The sequence below is a fragment of the Schistocerca americana genome, chromosome 3, assembly GCF_021461395.2.
Source record: "Schistocerca americana isolate TAMUIC-IGC-003095 chromosome 3, iqSchAmer2.1, whole genome shotgun sequence".
NCBI lineage: Eukaryota > Metazoa > Arthropoda > Insecta > Orthoptera > Acrididae > Schistocerca > Schistocerca americana.
The window spans coordinates 875,618,290-875,631,926 of NC_060121.1; the positions used below are offsets into that span (position 1 = coordinate 875,618,290).

Consider the following 13,637-nt stretch of genomic DNA (forward strand, 5'->3'; position numbering starts at 1 on the left):
TTGTTACTGAAGAAAGTAATTAAATTGAGATCAATGATAAGAGCAAGAGGTCCCACGTGGGTACTCCCACTGACATATCTGAAGATCTTGAAAAGCATGCGCTTTGAGTGTAAACTGCGCAATGAACTTTCAGTTACAGGAGGGCAACATTGTGTCTCTTGTGTATAACTGAACTGAATGAGCAAAAAGAAAATAATCAACCATAGTTAATGGTACATATTGCTAATAACTGTAAATAATTACCTTGAATTAAAAACATGTTTCGTGTAATGGGAAAGTGATAAAAATATGAAGCGTAAAAATGTTTCGTTTAGTAAAAAATGGAAAAAACTAAAAATTTCATGAGTAATGATAGCTGAAAGGAAGACAGATTATCATTAAGCACAAATACATTGATAAAATATGCAATAAGAGGAAGACTGTCTTGGCTTAAAAATTCATTGTTTTTATTTTAAATTTGAGAGAGCCTAACAACCTTACATACATTTTCTCTGATGGTCTGTAGCAGATGATGATAGGAGAAATGGGAGAGGTACAATTTATTGTGAAAGAGAAATAAGAAAACAGGTTTGAGCTGATAGATAAATTCACAGGAGCTCAGAACATAAAATTATGAAGCAGACTCTCTGCTAGACAGGATTTAAACAATGATCAGTTTCATTTTGCATCCACATGAATAATTTCTGTTTTTTCTATGAAATTGCTGTGAAGTAAGTACACGGAGTAAATAGTATGCCCATTATGACATACACCATTGGTGAACAGGTGTTGTGGGTAAAATGACTATGTGACAACTCCTACAGATGCTGTAATCTTCTAATTTTATCAGAGTAACCAAGAAATGAGTAATTGCTCTGTGGAATGTTGACATATATTTCTCAGTGACAACCAATTCTTAAAAGTATTTATGTAATTTTTAATATGTTAATTTTATGAGTATTTTGATTTAATTATTCAGCATGTGTTAATTTCTCACGAGAAATGAAAAAAAGTGTCACTTCACAAAAAGAGTGACATTCAGACATACAAATCATGCTAGTATCTACAGTTCTTTTAGAATTTTAATAAAAGTAACCTGTAAATTTTCAGTTTTTCTCTAGTTTAAAACTTAGTTTTTGAGCTACTCTTACATGTGTCTCTTTTACACTCCAACCCTTCAGTGTACAAAAACCAAAGGTGTCAGTGGAAGATAGTGCTAACCCACAAGACAGTATTTCATGTTATTGTGTGTTATATGTTTGACTAAATTGAAAACAAAGAACAAAAATGCCGTTTTCTACCAGTACACATGGAATAACTTGTTACCAGCATGTGGTGCATTTGAAAAGTAACACGTAAGTTGATCATATTAATACTTACTAAATTGAAAGTTTTGACCACTTCAGATGTCACCTGTCTGATTAGCAATCTAGAAAACTTCAGCTGTAATGCTAATATCAGTAAATTGTTTTTATTATTTAAAAAAAAAAATTACATTGGTTACAGCAGAATCTTTCTGCAGTTAGCCGTAAATGCTGGTTCTCTAAATTTTCTCACTAATGTTTCATCATCAGTTTTCTATATGTGGTCTCTTTTATAGATGAGATACATACTTCCAGAATTCTCTCAATAAATGGAAGTCAATGATTCACAATCTGTACTACCGACCTTATGAGCTCATTCTATCTTGTATCACTTTGCAATGTCACAGTGTCAAGCAGCTTACCACTATATTGTATTTGAACATTATGACTTTATTTTTCCTACTCATCTCCACATAAAGTACAGTAACATTCATGACACTAGATACACTGTGGGGGAAAAAAATTAGTACACCTGGAAAGCCAATGGTGATTTTGATCTAATGGCAACATACACCACCGTGGGGATAGTAGCTGAGTGCATCTGTTACCCCCATGTGACATATGCCATCTGGGGGTAGTATTGTCTCTCCAGGTGTACCAATTTTTTTTCCAGCAGTACATTTGGTGTGATGAATGTTACTTTACTTTAAATGTAGAAAAATTTAAGTTTATGCAGATTGGTAGCAAAAATGAAGCAATAATGTTCAAATAGAGCATAGTGGTGTGCTGCTTGACACAGTCAGGTCGATTAATGGTTTCAATGTCATCTGTCAATGGTTAGTGTAGTGGTGTAACTAAGACAGTACCATCCAGTTCTCTCTCTCTCTCTCTCTCTCTCTCGTGCTTTTTTTTAGGGCACAAAAACAACTAGAGTCATATGTGCCAACACGAAGAGAGGATTGAAACCTATTACACACCAATCCCAATCGATGGAAGATAAGACGGTTGAAAGCAAGGACATGGAGAAAGGTCTATAAAATATGCCATAGAGAAACAGAGATCCACAACTAAGAATTAAAGGGCCTTTGCCATGTAGCTATGATGGATAAAAAGTAAAACCCATCGTTCGCTAAAATGGCTGATAACTCAGGTGGTAAACACAAACAGGAACATAAGCAGTTAAAAAAAGGGAATTCCATCAGGAAATGGCGGACACTTAAAAGTTAGGTGCAATGTGCACAGAGTGGTGGGGGATCACTACTTAAAAAATGGTGATGGCTAAAAAGGAGTGCCATCAGTGTACACAAAGGTACTATCATGAAGTTCCATGGGAAGGTCATGAAACTGAAGGCAATAGAGCAAGGTTGGAGAAGTGTCCTTAGGAAGTGAATGATGGCCCAGGTGAACACAGGCTGCCACATAAAGTCAAGGTAGTGAAGGGTTTACACGCATCGGGAGAGTGCCAGGTAGCATAAAGTTAAGCTGCCAGAGCAGGAGCCAAAAGCAAACTCCACAAGGCACCAGAGAAGAGGGATATGCTCTGTACTGGTGATCAATGGAGTCATCAGAGAAGAAGGCATAGGATGGGAGACAAATGGCACATATCTGCAAAAGGAGATAGTTATGGTGGTATGACAGCAGCAGTTTGGCAGCTTCTGCATACAGATTCTCAATTGGGCTAGTGTAAAAGCTGCCAGTGGCCAAACGAATGCCATGACAATGGGTAGTACTGAAACAGCGTAGTAGGAACAAACGTATAGATGCATAAACGGAACACCCATAGCCTAGTTTTGAACGGGCAAGGACATTTATAAAAGAGTGGGGTGGTTCAATCTGTAGCCCAGGAAGTACCGTTGAGGACACGTAGGACACTGAGGGACCGCATACAGCGGGCTGCTAGGTAAGACACATGGGAGGAACAAGGAAGTTTCCTATTGAGCTTGAGCCCCAGGAATTTCATAGTTTCAACTAACAGAAAAGCAACAGGCCCAAGATGTAAAGACAGTGGAAGAAATCAATTGTGCCACCATAAATTCATACAAACAGTTTTGTTAGTGGGAAAGTGAAAGCCATTGTCGATGCTACACGAGTAAAGATGATTGAGACACTGCTGAAGACGCCACTCAATGAGACAAGTCTGCGGAGAACTGCAATAGATGGCAAAATCGTCAACAAAAAGTGAGCCAGAGACACCCGGTGGAAGACAGGCCATTATAAGGTTAAGGGTGATAGCAAAGAGGACGATGCTCAGTCTTTTAAAAATTCCTGAAGGAAATTGGGCAGGCAGCCACAGAAGCCCCACATGTAAAGAGTATGGAGGATACAAGTCCTCCAAAAGGTGTCATAGGCTTTCTTCAAATCGAAAAACACGGCCGCAGTCTGGAATTTCCACAGAAAACCATTTATGAGATGGATGGATAAAGTGACGAGATGGTCAACTGCAGAAGAGTGGGCTCAAAATCCACACTGTGTAGTGGTTAGTAAATGGTGAGACTCAAGCTGCCATACCAGCTGGGCATGGATCATATGGTCCATCACCTTGCAAACACAGCTGGTGAGAGAAATGGGGTGGTCGCTAGAAGGAAGGAATTTGTGCTTACCGGGCATAGGTATCAGTATGACAGTGGCTTCACAACAGCGTTTCAGAAACGTGCCCTCCGCCCAGATGCATTTGTATGTATTAAGCAGAAAGTGCTTGCCCGCAAGAGAAAGGTGCTGCAACATTTGAATGTGAACAGCATCTGGCCCTGTGATGAATGATCAAGATGAAGGTAGAGCATGATCTAACGCCCCCATAGAAAAGATGGCACTGTAGCAGTCACAATTCTGAGAAGATAAGGGTATCATCTGAGCCTCAAATAGTTTCCAATGGAGGAAGGCAGGGTGATAGTGGGAGGAGCTCGAAATCTCCACAAAATGGCGGCCCAAGGTGTTGGAGATAGCAATAGGGTCCACAATAAAATTGTCCGTTACTGTCAGGCTGGAAATTGGGGATTGAATCTTGGTCCCAGAGAACCATTGGAGGTTCGCCCATACAACTGAAGAGGGAGTGGAACTGTTAAAAGAACTAGTGATTGAAATTCAGGTAGCTTTTTTGCTATCCCAAAGAATGCAACGACATTGCGCATGCATCTGTTTATAATGAATGCAGTTTTCCATCATAGCATGACAGTTAAAAACATGGAGAGCACCTCTCTGCATGTGAATTGCATTGTGCACACCTCAGTCCATCAAGGGATCAGGAGACAGCATGGTAAATAGGAAGTGCGAGGAATGGAACATATTGCAGCAGTAAGGATAACGTTTGTAAGATAGTCCACCTGGTCATCACAACTGGGGAAATCTTGCTAGCTGAAGGTCCCCAGGGAGGAGTAAAGACTCCAGTTGGCCTTAGTAAGCTGCCATTTGAGTGTGCATGCAGGTGGGGTAGGAGTCAGCAAATGTATAGCACATGGGAAATGGTTGCTCGAGTATGTGTCAGTGGAAATGAACCACTCGGGAAGATGGGCAAGCTGGGCAGTGCAGAAGGATAGATCCAAAGGGGAACAGGTGTGTGAGGAGTCTGAAATGAACATGGGTGCTCCTGTGTTAAGGTAGAAGAGGTTAAGTTGATTAAGAAGGTCAGCCAAGAGGGCACCTCTCAGACAGGTTCTGGGAGAACCCCAAAGGGATGGTGTGCATTAATTTCACTGAGCAGCAGAAAGGGGTGAGATGGCTGCCCAATAAGCTGGATGAAGTCTGCCCTGGTGACAACAAATGATGGAGGGAAGTAAACAATACAAAAGGAAAAGGTCAAGTGAGGAAGGAAAAGGTGAACTGCAACAGCTTGAAGATGGGTAGTCAGGGAGATGGGTTGACTATGAATGTCATCCCATATGAGCAACATTACTCCCCCCATGAGATGGAATGCCATCCTCAGGGGGAATGTCAAAACAGACCAGGAAGAAACATGAAAGCTCAAAGCAATCATGAGGATGCAATTTTGTTTCCTGAAGGCAGAGAACAAGTGGACTCTGTGATTATAAAAGCAGCCGTAAATCATCTTTTTGGAATCAAAGGCCGCAAACGTTCCATCGGAGAGTCATGATGTAGACAAAATGAAGGAGTGTCACCTTGGTAGCTGCCAAGACTCTCTGCTACAGGACACAGAGGCAGAAGGATACTGCTCCTTGAGGTCAACAGAAGCATCAGCTTTCTTCTGCTGTCAGCCTGCAGAGTCCAATCAAGAAAAATGGTTGATGGTGCACACCAGCAATGCGGAGGCCAGGAAGGAGTATTCCTTCTGTCTTTTCCAGCCTCCTGGTTGTGTAGCTGGTGACTTCACCCTGTGAGGTGAGAGTTTGATGGCTTGTCGCGCAGCTGGACAAGGAGATGGCGATGCTATCATGACACTGAGTGATTTCACAACCTCAGAGCTGAATTTGAGGTTACATGTCTGAAGGGCCATGCCCTTCATGGAACGAGATGTAGCAAGAACAGTACTGTAAATGCCAGATGGTAGAATGCAGGGTTTTAACTTGCAAGCGACCAGGTAAGGTACTTTTTCCTTTACCTGGACCTCCCGGACAGCCCACTCATCGAGATACAAGGGGCAATCTCAAGAGGAGATGGCATGGTCATCATTGCAGTTGATACAGCGGGGAGAAGGAGGCAGACAATTGTCCTTGTGTGCATCCCTACCACAGGTTACAAGTTTGGGTGTTAAAAAGACACTCGAGTATGGTTGAAATTATGACACTGATAGCAGCCCATAGGGTTCGGAATGTACGGTCTGACTGTGATAACTTCATAACATGTTTTGATCTTGGATGAAAGCACCACTCTATCAAAGGTGAGAAAAAAGTGTGTTTGGGCACTAGGGAGACATCTACCTTTCTCATAACCTGATGGATGGCAATGACATCCTGATCAGAGAGGTACGTTTAGATTTTGGCCTCAGACAGACCATCAAGCAGCCTAATGTAAACAACATCATGGGAAGAATTCAGAGTTCTGTGGGCCTTGACATGAACTGGATAGCCGTAGAGAAGCAAAGTGGCAAGCATTTGTTGTACTTGAGAATCAGAAGTAGTCTCTAAAAGCAAAGTGCTATTACATAAATTAGAGCAGGATTTCACAGGACTGGCATTTACATCCACACCTTTCTGAATTAGAAATGGATTTACTGTTGCAAGGGACTGACTGTCTTCAGTACATGATACCATGAGGAACCATGGTGCAGCTGGGAAGATCTTTGAATCAGGAGCTTCATTCCATTTTTGTTTGGTAGATGTGGACTGCAAAGATGATGATTGGCTCATTGCAAGAAAATCCCCCATGACTGCCAGCATCTCCGATGGCTCGCTACTTCCATTTGGCGGGCCCCTTAGGTGATTGTTCACACCTCAGGTCACTCCTCCTGAACACCTGACAGAGGGACCAGTAGGCAACTTGGGAAGGTAGCAGCTCAGGCAATCACCTGTCCCTGAGCCTGGCTTGTATCAGAGGGTACGTGCAATCCCTACCTGTCAACCCAGGGCTGGGAATTATGCATTACCCAGTCACCTATTAAATGTCAGACACATGGGCCCTCCTTCAGGAGAGCACAGGGAGGAAGAATTAAAAAGAGGAGCCTCAAATGTTGAAGTGGAGGAAGTATAGGAGAAGGTGAATAAAGAAAGGAAAAACAGTGGTGGAATGAAAAACAGTGGTGGGACTGTTCTTATGTCAGCAATGGACAATGCAGAACATTCCCAAAAACACCCCAGACATGTCCCCCAAGGGAGGGGGAAAGAATACCAAGAGGATAGACATGCGGCATGGAAGGGAAAAGATGTCTGTGGTAGCAAAGCACAAACCTGTCAAAGAGCAGAGAGCCCCCTGTGGAGAGCACCATCTGTGTCTACCCTTTAATAGGGGCTACTCACAGTCAGAAAGCAAAGCTCAGAGTGGTGCAAACATGTGAAATAAACAGGCAATAGTGCCACGAAGGTTCGGTCATGCTTCCTACAGTCAACTGTGTGTTTTTGGAAGGGGTCAAATTGCGGTCTTCTGAGTGGTGAAATTGTCTTTTCAGAGAATTGCCACACAAGTTGAATGTGGTGCATCACTTGTGCAATGATGCCGTATTGGTGGTCTTGTGAACATTCTCACACCCATAGATGAGGTTCTGGACATCCACAGAGCACAGATGCCCACCAGGATCATCGTAACGTAAGGGCAGCAGTTGGGAGATCACACAGCTCCCACAGTACAGATAAGGGAGCTTGTGAGCCCATATGTGTCAGCACGAATGGTTGTGAATCATTTATTAATAGTAGGACTATGGGCAAACACACCTCTGGCACATCTTCCACTCACACCACAACATCGACATACACTGCTTGACTGTTACTATCAGAGAATCACTTGGAAGCTGGAATGAAGTGCCATGGTCTTCAGTGATGAAAGCAGATTCTTCTTGCATGCAAGTGATGGTCATTTGCACATATGACATAGAGCTGGTGAGCACTGTCTCATAGAGTGCATTCGCCTAAGACACACTGCTGCCACTCCGTGCCTTATGGCCTGGGGTGCAATAAGCTGCAACTCTCATTCACCTTTGGTGTTTCGGGAAGGGCACTAACCAGCACTTGGTATGTGTAGAATGTTGTTAGACACGTTCTCCTGCCATTCTTCTAACAGAAAGATAATGTGTTTTTCCAACAGGATAATGCCTGCTCACACACTGCCCGTGAAAGTCAGCATGCTCTGCAAGATGTGCAGCAACTTCCCTGACTAGCACAATCTACAGATTTATCTGCAGTCAAGCACATGTGGATGTAATGGGACAAGAAGTGACTCGTGCAAGTTATCAACCAACAACTCTTGGAGAACTGTGTGAGCAGTTTGAGCATGTGTGGAATAACATGTCCCAGGACAGCATTCACCATCTAAGTGATTGACTGGATGCCAGTGTCTGTGCATGCACTGCCAAGCATCGATACTACACCACATACTAATATGGGTGTTTCAGCATGGATTGACACCTGCTATCTCAGAACTGCTAGTGCTATTGATCTGTAAATCATTTTATACACTCCCAATGCACTGCTGCAACAATAAATCTTTAGTGAATTGGAAACCTCTAAAAAGATGTGCTAATTTTTTTTTATATGGCATATCATTTATGTACATAGTGAATAAGAACTGTCCTATCACATTTCCATGGAGCTCTCCTGAAGTTACCTTTGTCTCTGATGAATGCTCACCACCCAGGACAACGCACTGGGTTCAGTTACTTGAGGAGTCTTTCAGCCACTCAAATATCTGAGAAAATATTCCATAGGCTCAGACATTTGTTAACAGTCTGCTGTGAGGCACTGTGTTAAATATTTTCCAGAACTCAAGGAGTACGGAAGCTGACTGTTGCAGATCCATTGTTCAAAGCCAAGTTTCAGATGAGGGACGCTTTCTAAAGCCATGCTGATTTGTAGACGGAATTTTTTTCTGTTTCAAGGAAATTTATTATATTCAAAGTTAGAATATGCTGAAGAATTCTGCAGAAAACTGATGTTACAGATACTGGTCTGTAAATTTATGCTTCCATTCTTTTACCCATTACCATGATACATCTCATTTTATGGGACTCTAGGCTGACACACCACAAATAATTATTTCTTCTGTGTACAGGGTGTTTCAGAAATGATGCTCAATGTTCAGGGATATTACAGGGATGATCATTTGAAACAAAGAAGTCAAGTGAACATTGACTCTAATACGCATACCTTAAGAGCTATGAATAGGTCTTGATCTTCAATACTGTGAAACAACTCTCTTCTACTTCACACTCTTTGCTTTCTACATTTTGGGAAGTGGTAGTACGGACCAAAACAAGAAAAAAATGTCCAGTAAACAGGGGCTCTAAAATGAGTACCTTGAAGGCTATGAGCACTTGTTCATCTTCACTACTTTGAAACACAGCTCTTCTAATGAACAAGTGCACCTAACGTCTTAGGTATCCCTTTTAGAGCATATGTTTACTGGATATTTTTTCTTGTTTTTGTCCATACTACCACTTCCCAAAATATGGATAGCAAAGAGCTTGCAGCAGAAGAGATTTGTTTCACAGCATTAAAAATCAAGAGTTGCTCATAGCTTTTAAGGTATGCGTTTTAGTGCCCACGTTTATTTGACTTTTTTGATTTCAATGATCATTCCTGTTATATTTCTGAAACACACTGTATATTTTAAAGTAGATACTTATATATAACCATGACCTTTCTGTGTATATAGATTCTTCTCAAAAGTATTTACTATTAGCCTCCAGATAGCTTTTGCAATTTGGATGACAATGTATGATAACAGCAACAGAATGTTGTTTACTGTTCATTCCTATAACATCTGATTGCACTAGACATCTTCAAAATTGATTCAAAGACATCTTTTCCTGATTTTCCTGAAAATGGAGTGAATAACTAAGGGGTGCTAATATCGAGGATAGGTGCACCAGGGTGTGACCATTCCCTTCTTTCCTCTCTTGGGTCTACTAATTTTTTATGCCGCTGAGTTACTTGATCTGTCCAATGCTGAATTATACCTAAAATTTGTTTATCCATATATTGTCTATTTACAAACAACACAATTAAACAGTATTCCCAAAACATAAAATGAAAAGGATGAAGAAGAATAGAGAAACAATCACACAGAGGGGGAAAAAGCTTTAAAACTTGCTCTTATTTGTACTGTTGAGTAGGATGTCACTGTTGTAGAACCTTGGAAATGGTTGCCGTCTTCTGGTTGTCCGTCTTCATCTTGAGCGTTTCTCAGACAACGATTATAATGTGCTGTCAGAATGACCAGGTGTGAGTAGCTGCTCTCTGCCAAAGATGGAGGCAAGTGCAGTAGTAGTTTGTACATACAAGAACTTCTTTATTACTTCTTTTTACAATCACAGGACTTGGAAACTGCTAGTGACAATGGTGGGTGAGGTGAATACTCTGTCACAGTGTCCCACTGGTACACCAGCCTCTGGCTGCCAACTGGACACCCTATTGCTGGTAAAGTACACTGTTGACATGTTGGCATAGGCAATCTTGCCTGGGCACTAGTAGTAGTAGTAGTAGTAGTAGTACTCACGTCACACTCTCGAGACAGCAGTCAAGCGGTGAGCTGACTTAGCATCCAGGTGCTTGTGCAACGGTTGGGTATTCGTGGTTTGACAGTGGTGGAAGTGGCTGAATCTTCAGCATAGGGCTGCCCATCACAAACTGAGTGTCACACAACTGCCCTAGCTGTTCAAAGATGATGAGCTGGTTCAGTCAGGTTTAAATGCTACTGCTCTCTGCTGACTTCACAGTAGTGGTTGAGTTTGTATGTCATGCCAAATGATATGGGACAGTAGCAATGACCGGCTGTCATAATCAGCAGCTGTAGAGACTTCCTGAACATTGGAAAGGCATTGACATGCAGAGGTCTGGTGACACCAAGATCTACCATAGTTTTATTCCCTTACTGTATTTCTGTATGATCCTCATGCATGAATGATTTTGTAAATCCAGAATTTTAAGCTTGATCTTTCCTTTTATTGTGTCCTATTAGCACCACCATATCGGTTAACAAGAGACTGGATAGAAGTCTTTGACCCACTTAGTGATTTTAAGTAGGACTGGAATTTTCTTGAGTTCTCAGCAAAATCCTTCAGAAGGTATGGCAATGGAAGATACTGTATGCTTTGACCATCGATCTTCTATGGATGCAGAAATTTCTAATAATTTTTGTTCTTTTTCAAGCTGAGAATGCAATAATCTGTTTCCTCAGCATTTTCGAAATTTTATTGTAAAACCACAGTGGATATTTTTCATCCTTAATCCGCTTACTAGACACAAACTTCTCCACAGCATGATTTACAACCAGTTTAAACTTTGCCCATAATGTCCTCTATGTCCATCGTATTCAAACTAAATGATGTACGTACATTGTCTAAGTAGAAAGTGAATGACTGCTTATCTGATATTTCCAGTATAAAAACTCTGCTAGTCTTCTTGATAGATTTAGTAACCTCAGTAACTATCATTGCTATGATGGTATCATGATCACTAATACCTGTCTCTACACAGACACTGTCGGTACTGTCAGGCCTGTTTGTAGCTACAAGGTCTAACAGGTTTTTGGAAAATGTGTTGAAAACTCCTTCATAAGACTGACTATCCATACTGCTTGCAATGAACCTGTAGACATCCCAGCCTATACTTCGTAAGTTAAATTAGCTTCTGACTAATATTGCCTCATCAGTACTTCTGCTATATGGAGCGCAGACTTTCTATGAATGATTCTACAACTGTTAAAGTAGAATAAAGTGGCTGATAAAAATGTCTGGTGATTAACTTGAGCTCAACTAGGCTGGTTAGTTGCATCCAGATAACTTCACAATGGGACTCAATTTTGACTTCTGGAGACACAATATTTTTGTCAACTGTAATAAATACTCCCCCTTCTATGGCATGTAATGTGTCTTCTTGATATACATTCCAAGCCTCATTAAATATTCTGAAATCAGTTCAAAGTGTAATTAGAGTGTGGCCAAGAACTTTTATTACGATGCTGCAGTGATTTACTGTTGAAATGTTGACATTTATAGTGTTGTTAATTTGTAAATGGTATAAGCTTTTTCTTTGCATATCAGCTAGTGGGAATTCTTCAGAGGATCTGAAGCTATTGCTTAGCCTAGAAAACCCCCATGTACATTCCACAAGTACTATGCTACCCATTTAGTTACTTCCTCTGTGCAGTGCTTCCTGACCTGTCAAGGGAAGTCCTACAGGTCCAGAAATCTGCAGCCAGACCATTACAAAATTGATGGAGCCTCCCACTGAGACATTCCATTGTGCTCCAAACTAAAGGACACCCATCAGTTCTGGGCATGATCCTGCAAACCATCCATACACGGTAAGAATGGCTTCAGAACTCAAGTGACAGGTGCCCTTGATGCTGACATGAACCACAACTTCAAGCTGAGTGCACCCTGCCCCTCCTGGCAGACATACCAAGGTTACACTGAGCTTCCTGCCCTGGATGGTATTTTCCTAAGGTGCTCCATAATGTGCATAATGTTGGAGCATCCAATAAATAGCAAACCCCTCCCAATTAACAAATGATTCAAATGGCTCTGAGCACTATGGGACTTAACATCTGTGGTCATCAGTCCCCTAGAACTTAGAACTACTTAAACCTAACTAACCTAAGGACATCACACACATCCATGCCTGAGGCAGAATTCGAACCTGCTACCGTAGCAGTCGTGCAGTTCCGGACTGAGCGCCTAGAGCCGCTAGACCACCGCGGCTGGCCCCAATTAACATCTGTTCTTTTCAATCATTTTGTGTGTCACTCCCTTTCTGCCCCTAATCACACTCCAGGGACAAAATATCATCAGGACCATTACCAGTCAGCCCAATACCACAACAAACTATGAATTCAACACTAATTTCATTACTTTTCTGTGCCACCCCCTTCAATGCTGCACCCTGTCACTAAGGGTGATAGTGATAATTTACACCAACATGATTTTTTTCAAGACACTAAGTCATGTAAGCATCAGGTTTAATTGAAATAGCTCCACAATTTCCATAGGTATGCTTATACAAGCAGATCTAGTGTTGAGAAAGGCAATTTCACATGGGAGAAGTGAGCTAAATCTCTGAAATGATTCATTAACCATGAAGTGGAAAACTTAGTTGATAACTGTAAAATTTTATTTAACAGATAATTAAGAATTAATTCCCTGACACACACTGTTACACCAACCAGCACAGACTTGCTAATTGACCAAAAAAAAAAATTACATATCATTTCTGCAATGGGTTCTCACATGGTATATTTTCTCAAGATTAATATTCCACTTTGTTGGGAAATGACAAAAGAGTTTCTCTAAGATTTTAGTTATCTTTACATCAAGATAGCACCACTTGTGAGCACATTATCTGTGGAGTATATGATTAGCGTCTGTCTCAGACCTCGGCCTGTCTCAGTGTGTACTGCTCTTGCCTTGCCTCCGTTGCCAGCAGTATGGAAAATTCACATTGTGGCTGGTCTTGAAACCAGCTCTCCCAAAGTGTTCTACCATAAGTCTGCACAACAACTTAAAATCATTACATAGCAACAATTTAAAACTGTTAGAAGGTAAGTGGATTTAAAATCATACTAAAAGTTGTAGACTTCAGTTTGTGTTTGGTACAGCTTTTCGTGCTAGGCTACACAGAACAAGTCTCTTCATCTCTGCATAATTACTGGAACTCACATACACTTGCACTTCCCTACATTACCAAACTAACTTCACTTTAATGCTTCAGGCAATGTTCTGTCAACGTATCTCTTCTTTTAGTCAAATGCCACAAA

The 13,637-nt window shown here is 41.3% G+C and overlaps 1 protein-coding gene across 1 annotated transcript in view; it reads left to right on the forward strand.

The window, feature by feature from the left end:
* Positions 1-13,275: 13,275 nt before the first annotated feature.
* The window catches only part of LOC124607060 (sodium/potassium/calcium exchanger 4-like), a 137,050-nt gene continuing 136,688 nt past the window's right edge, over positions 13,276-13,637 (forward strand). Inside the window, exon 1 of the mRNA XM_047139237.1 lies at positions 13,276-13,421. The gene's annotated coding sequence lies outside the window, so the exon portion shown is untranslated. The remainder of the gene's footprint in view (positions 13,422-13,637) is intronic.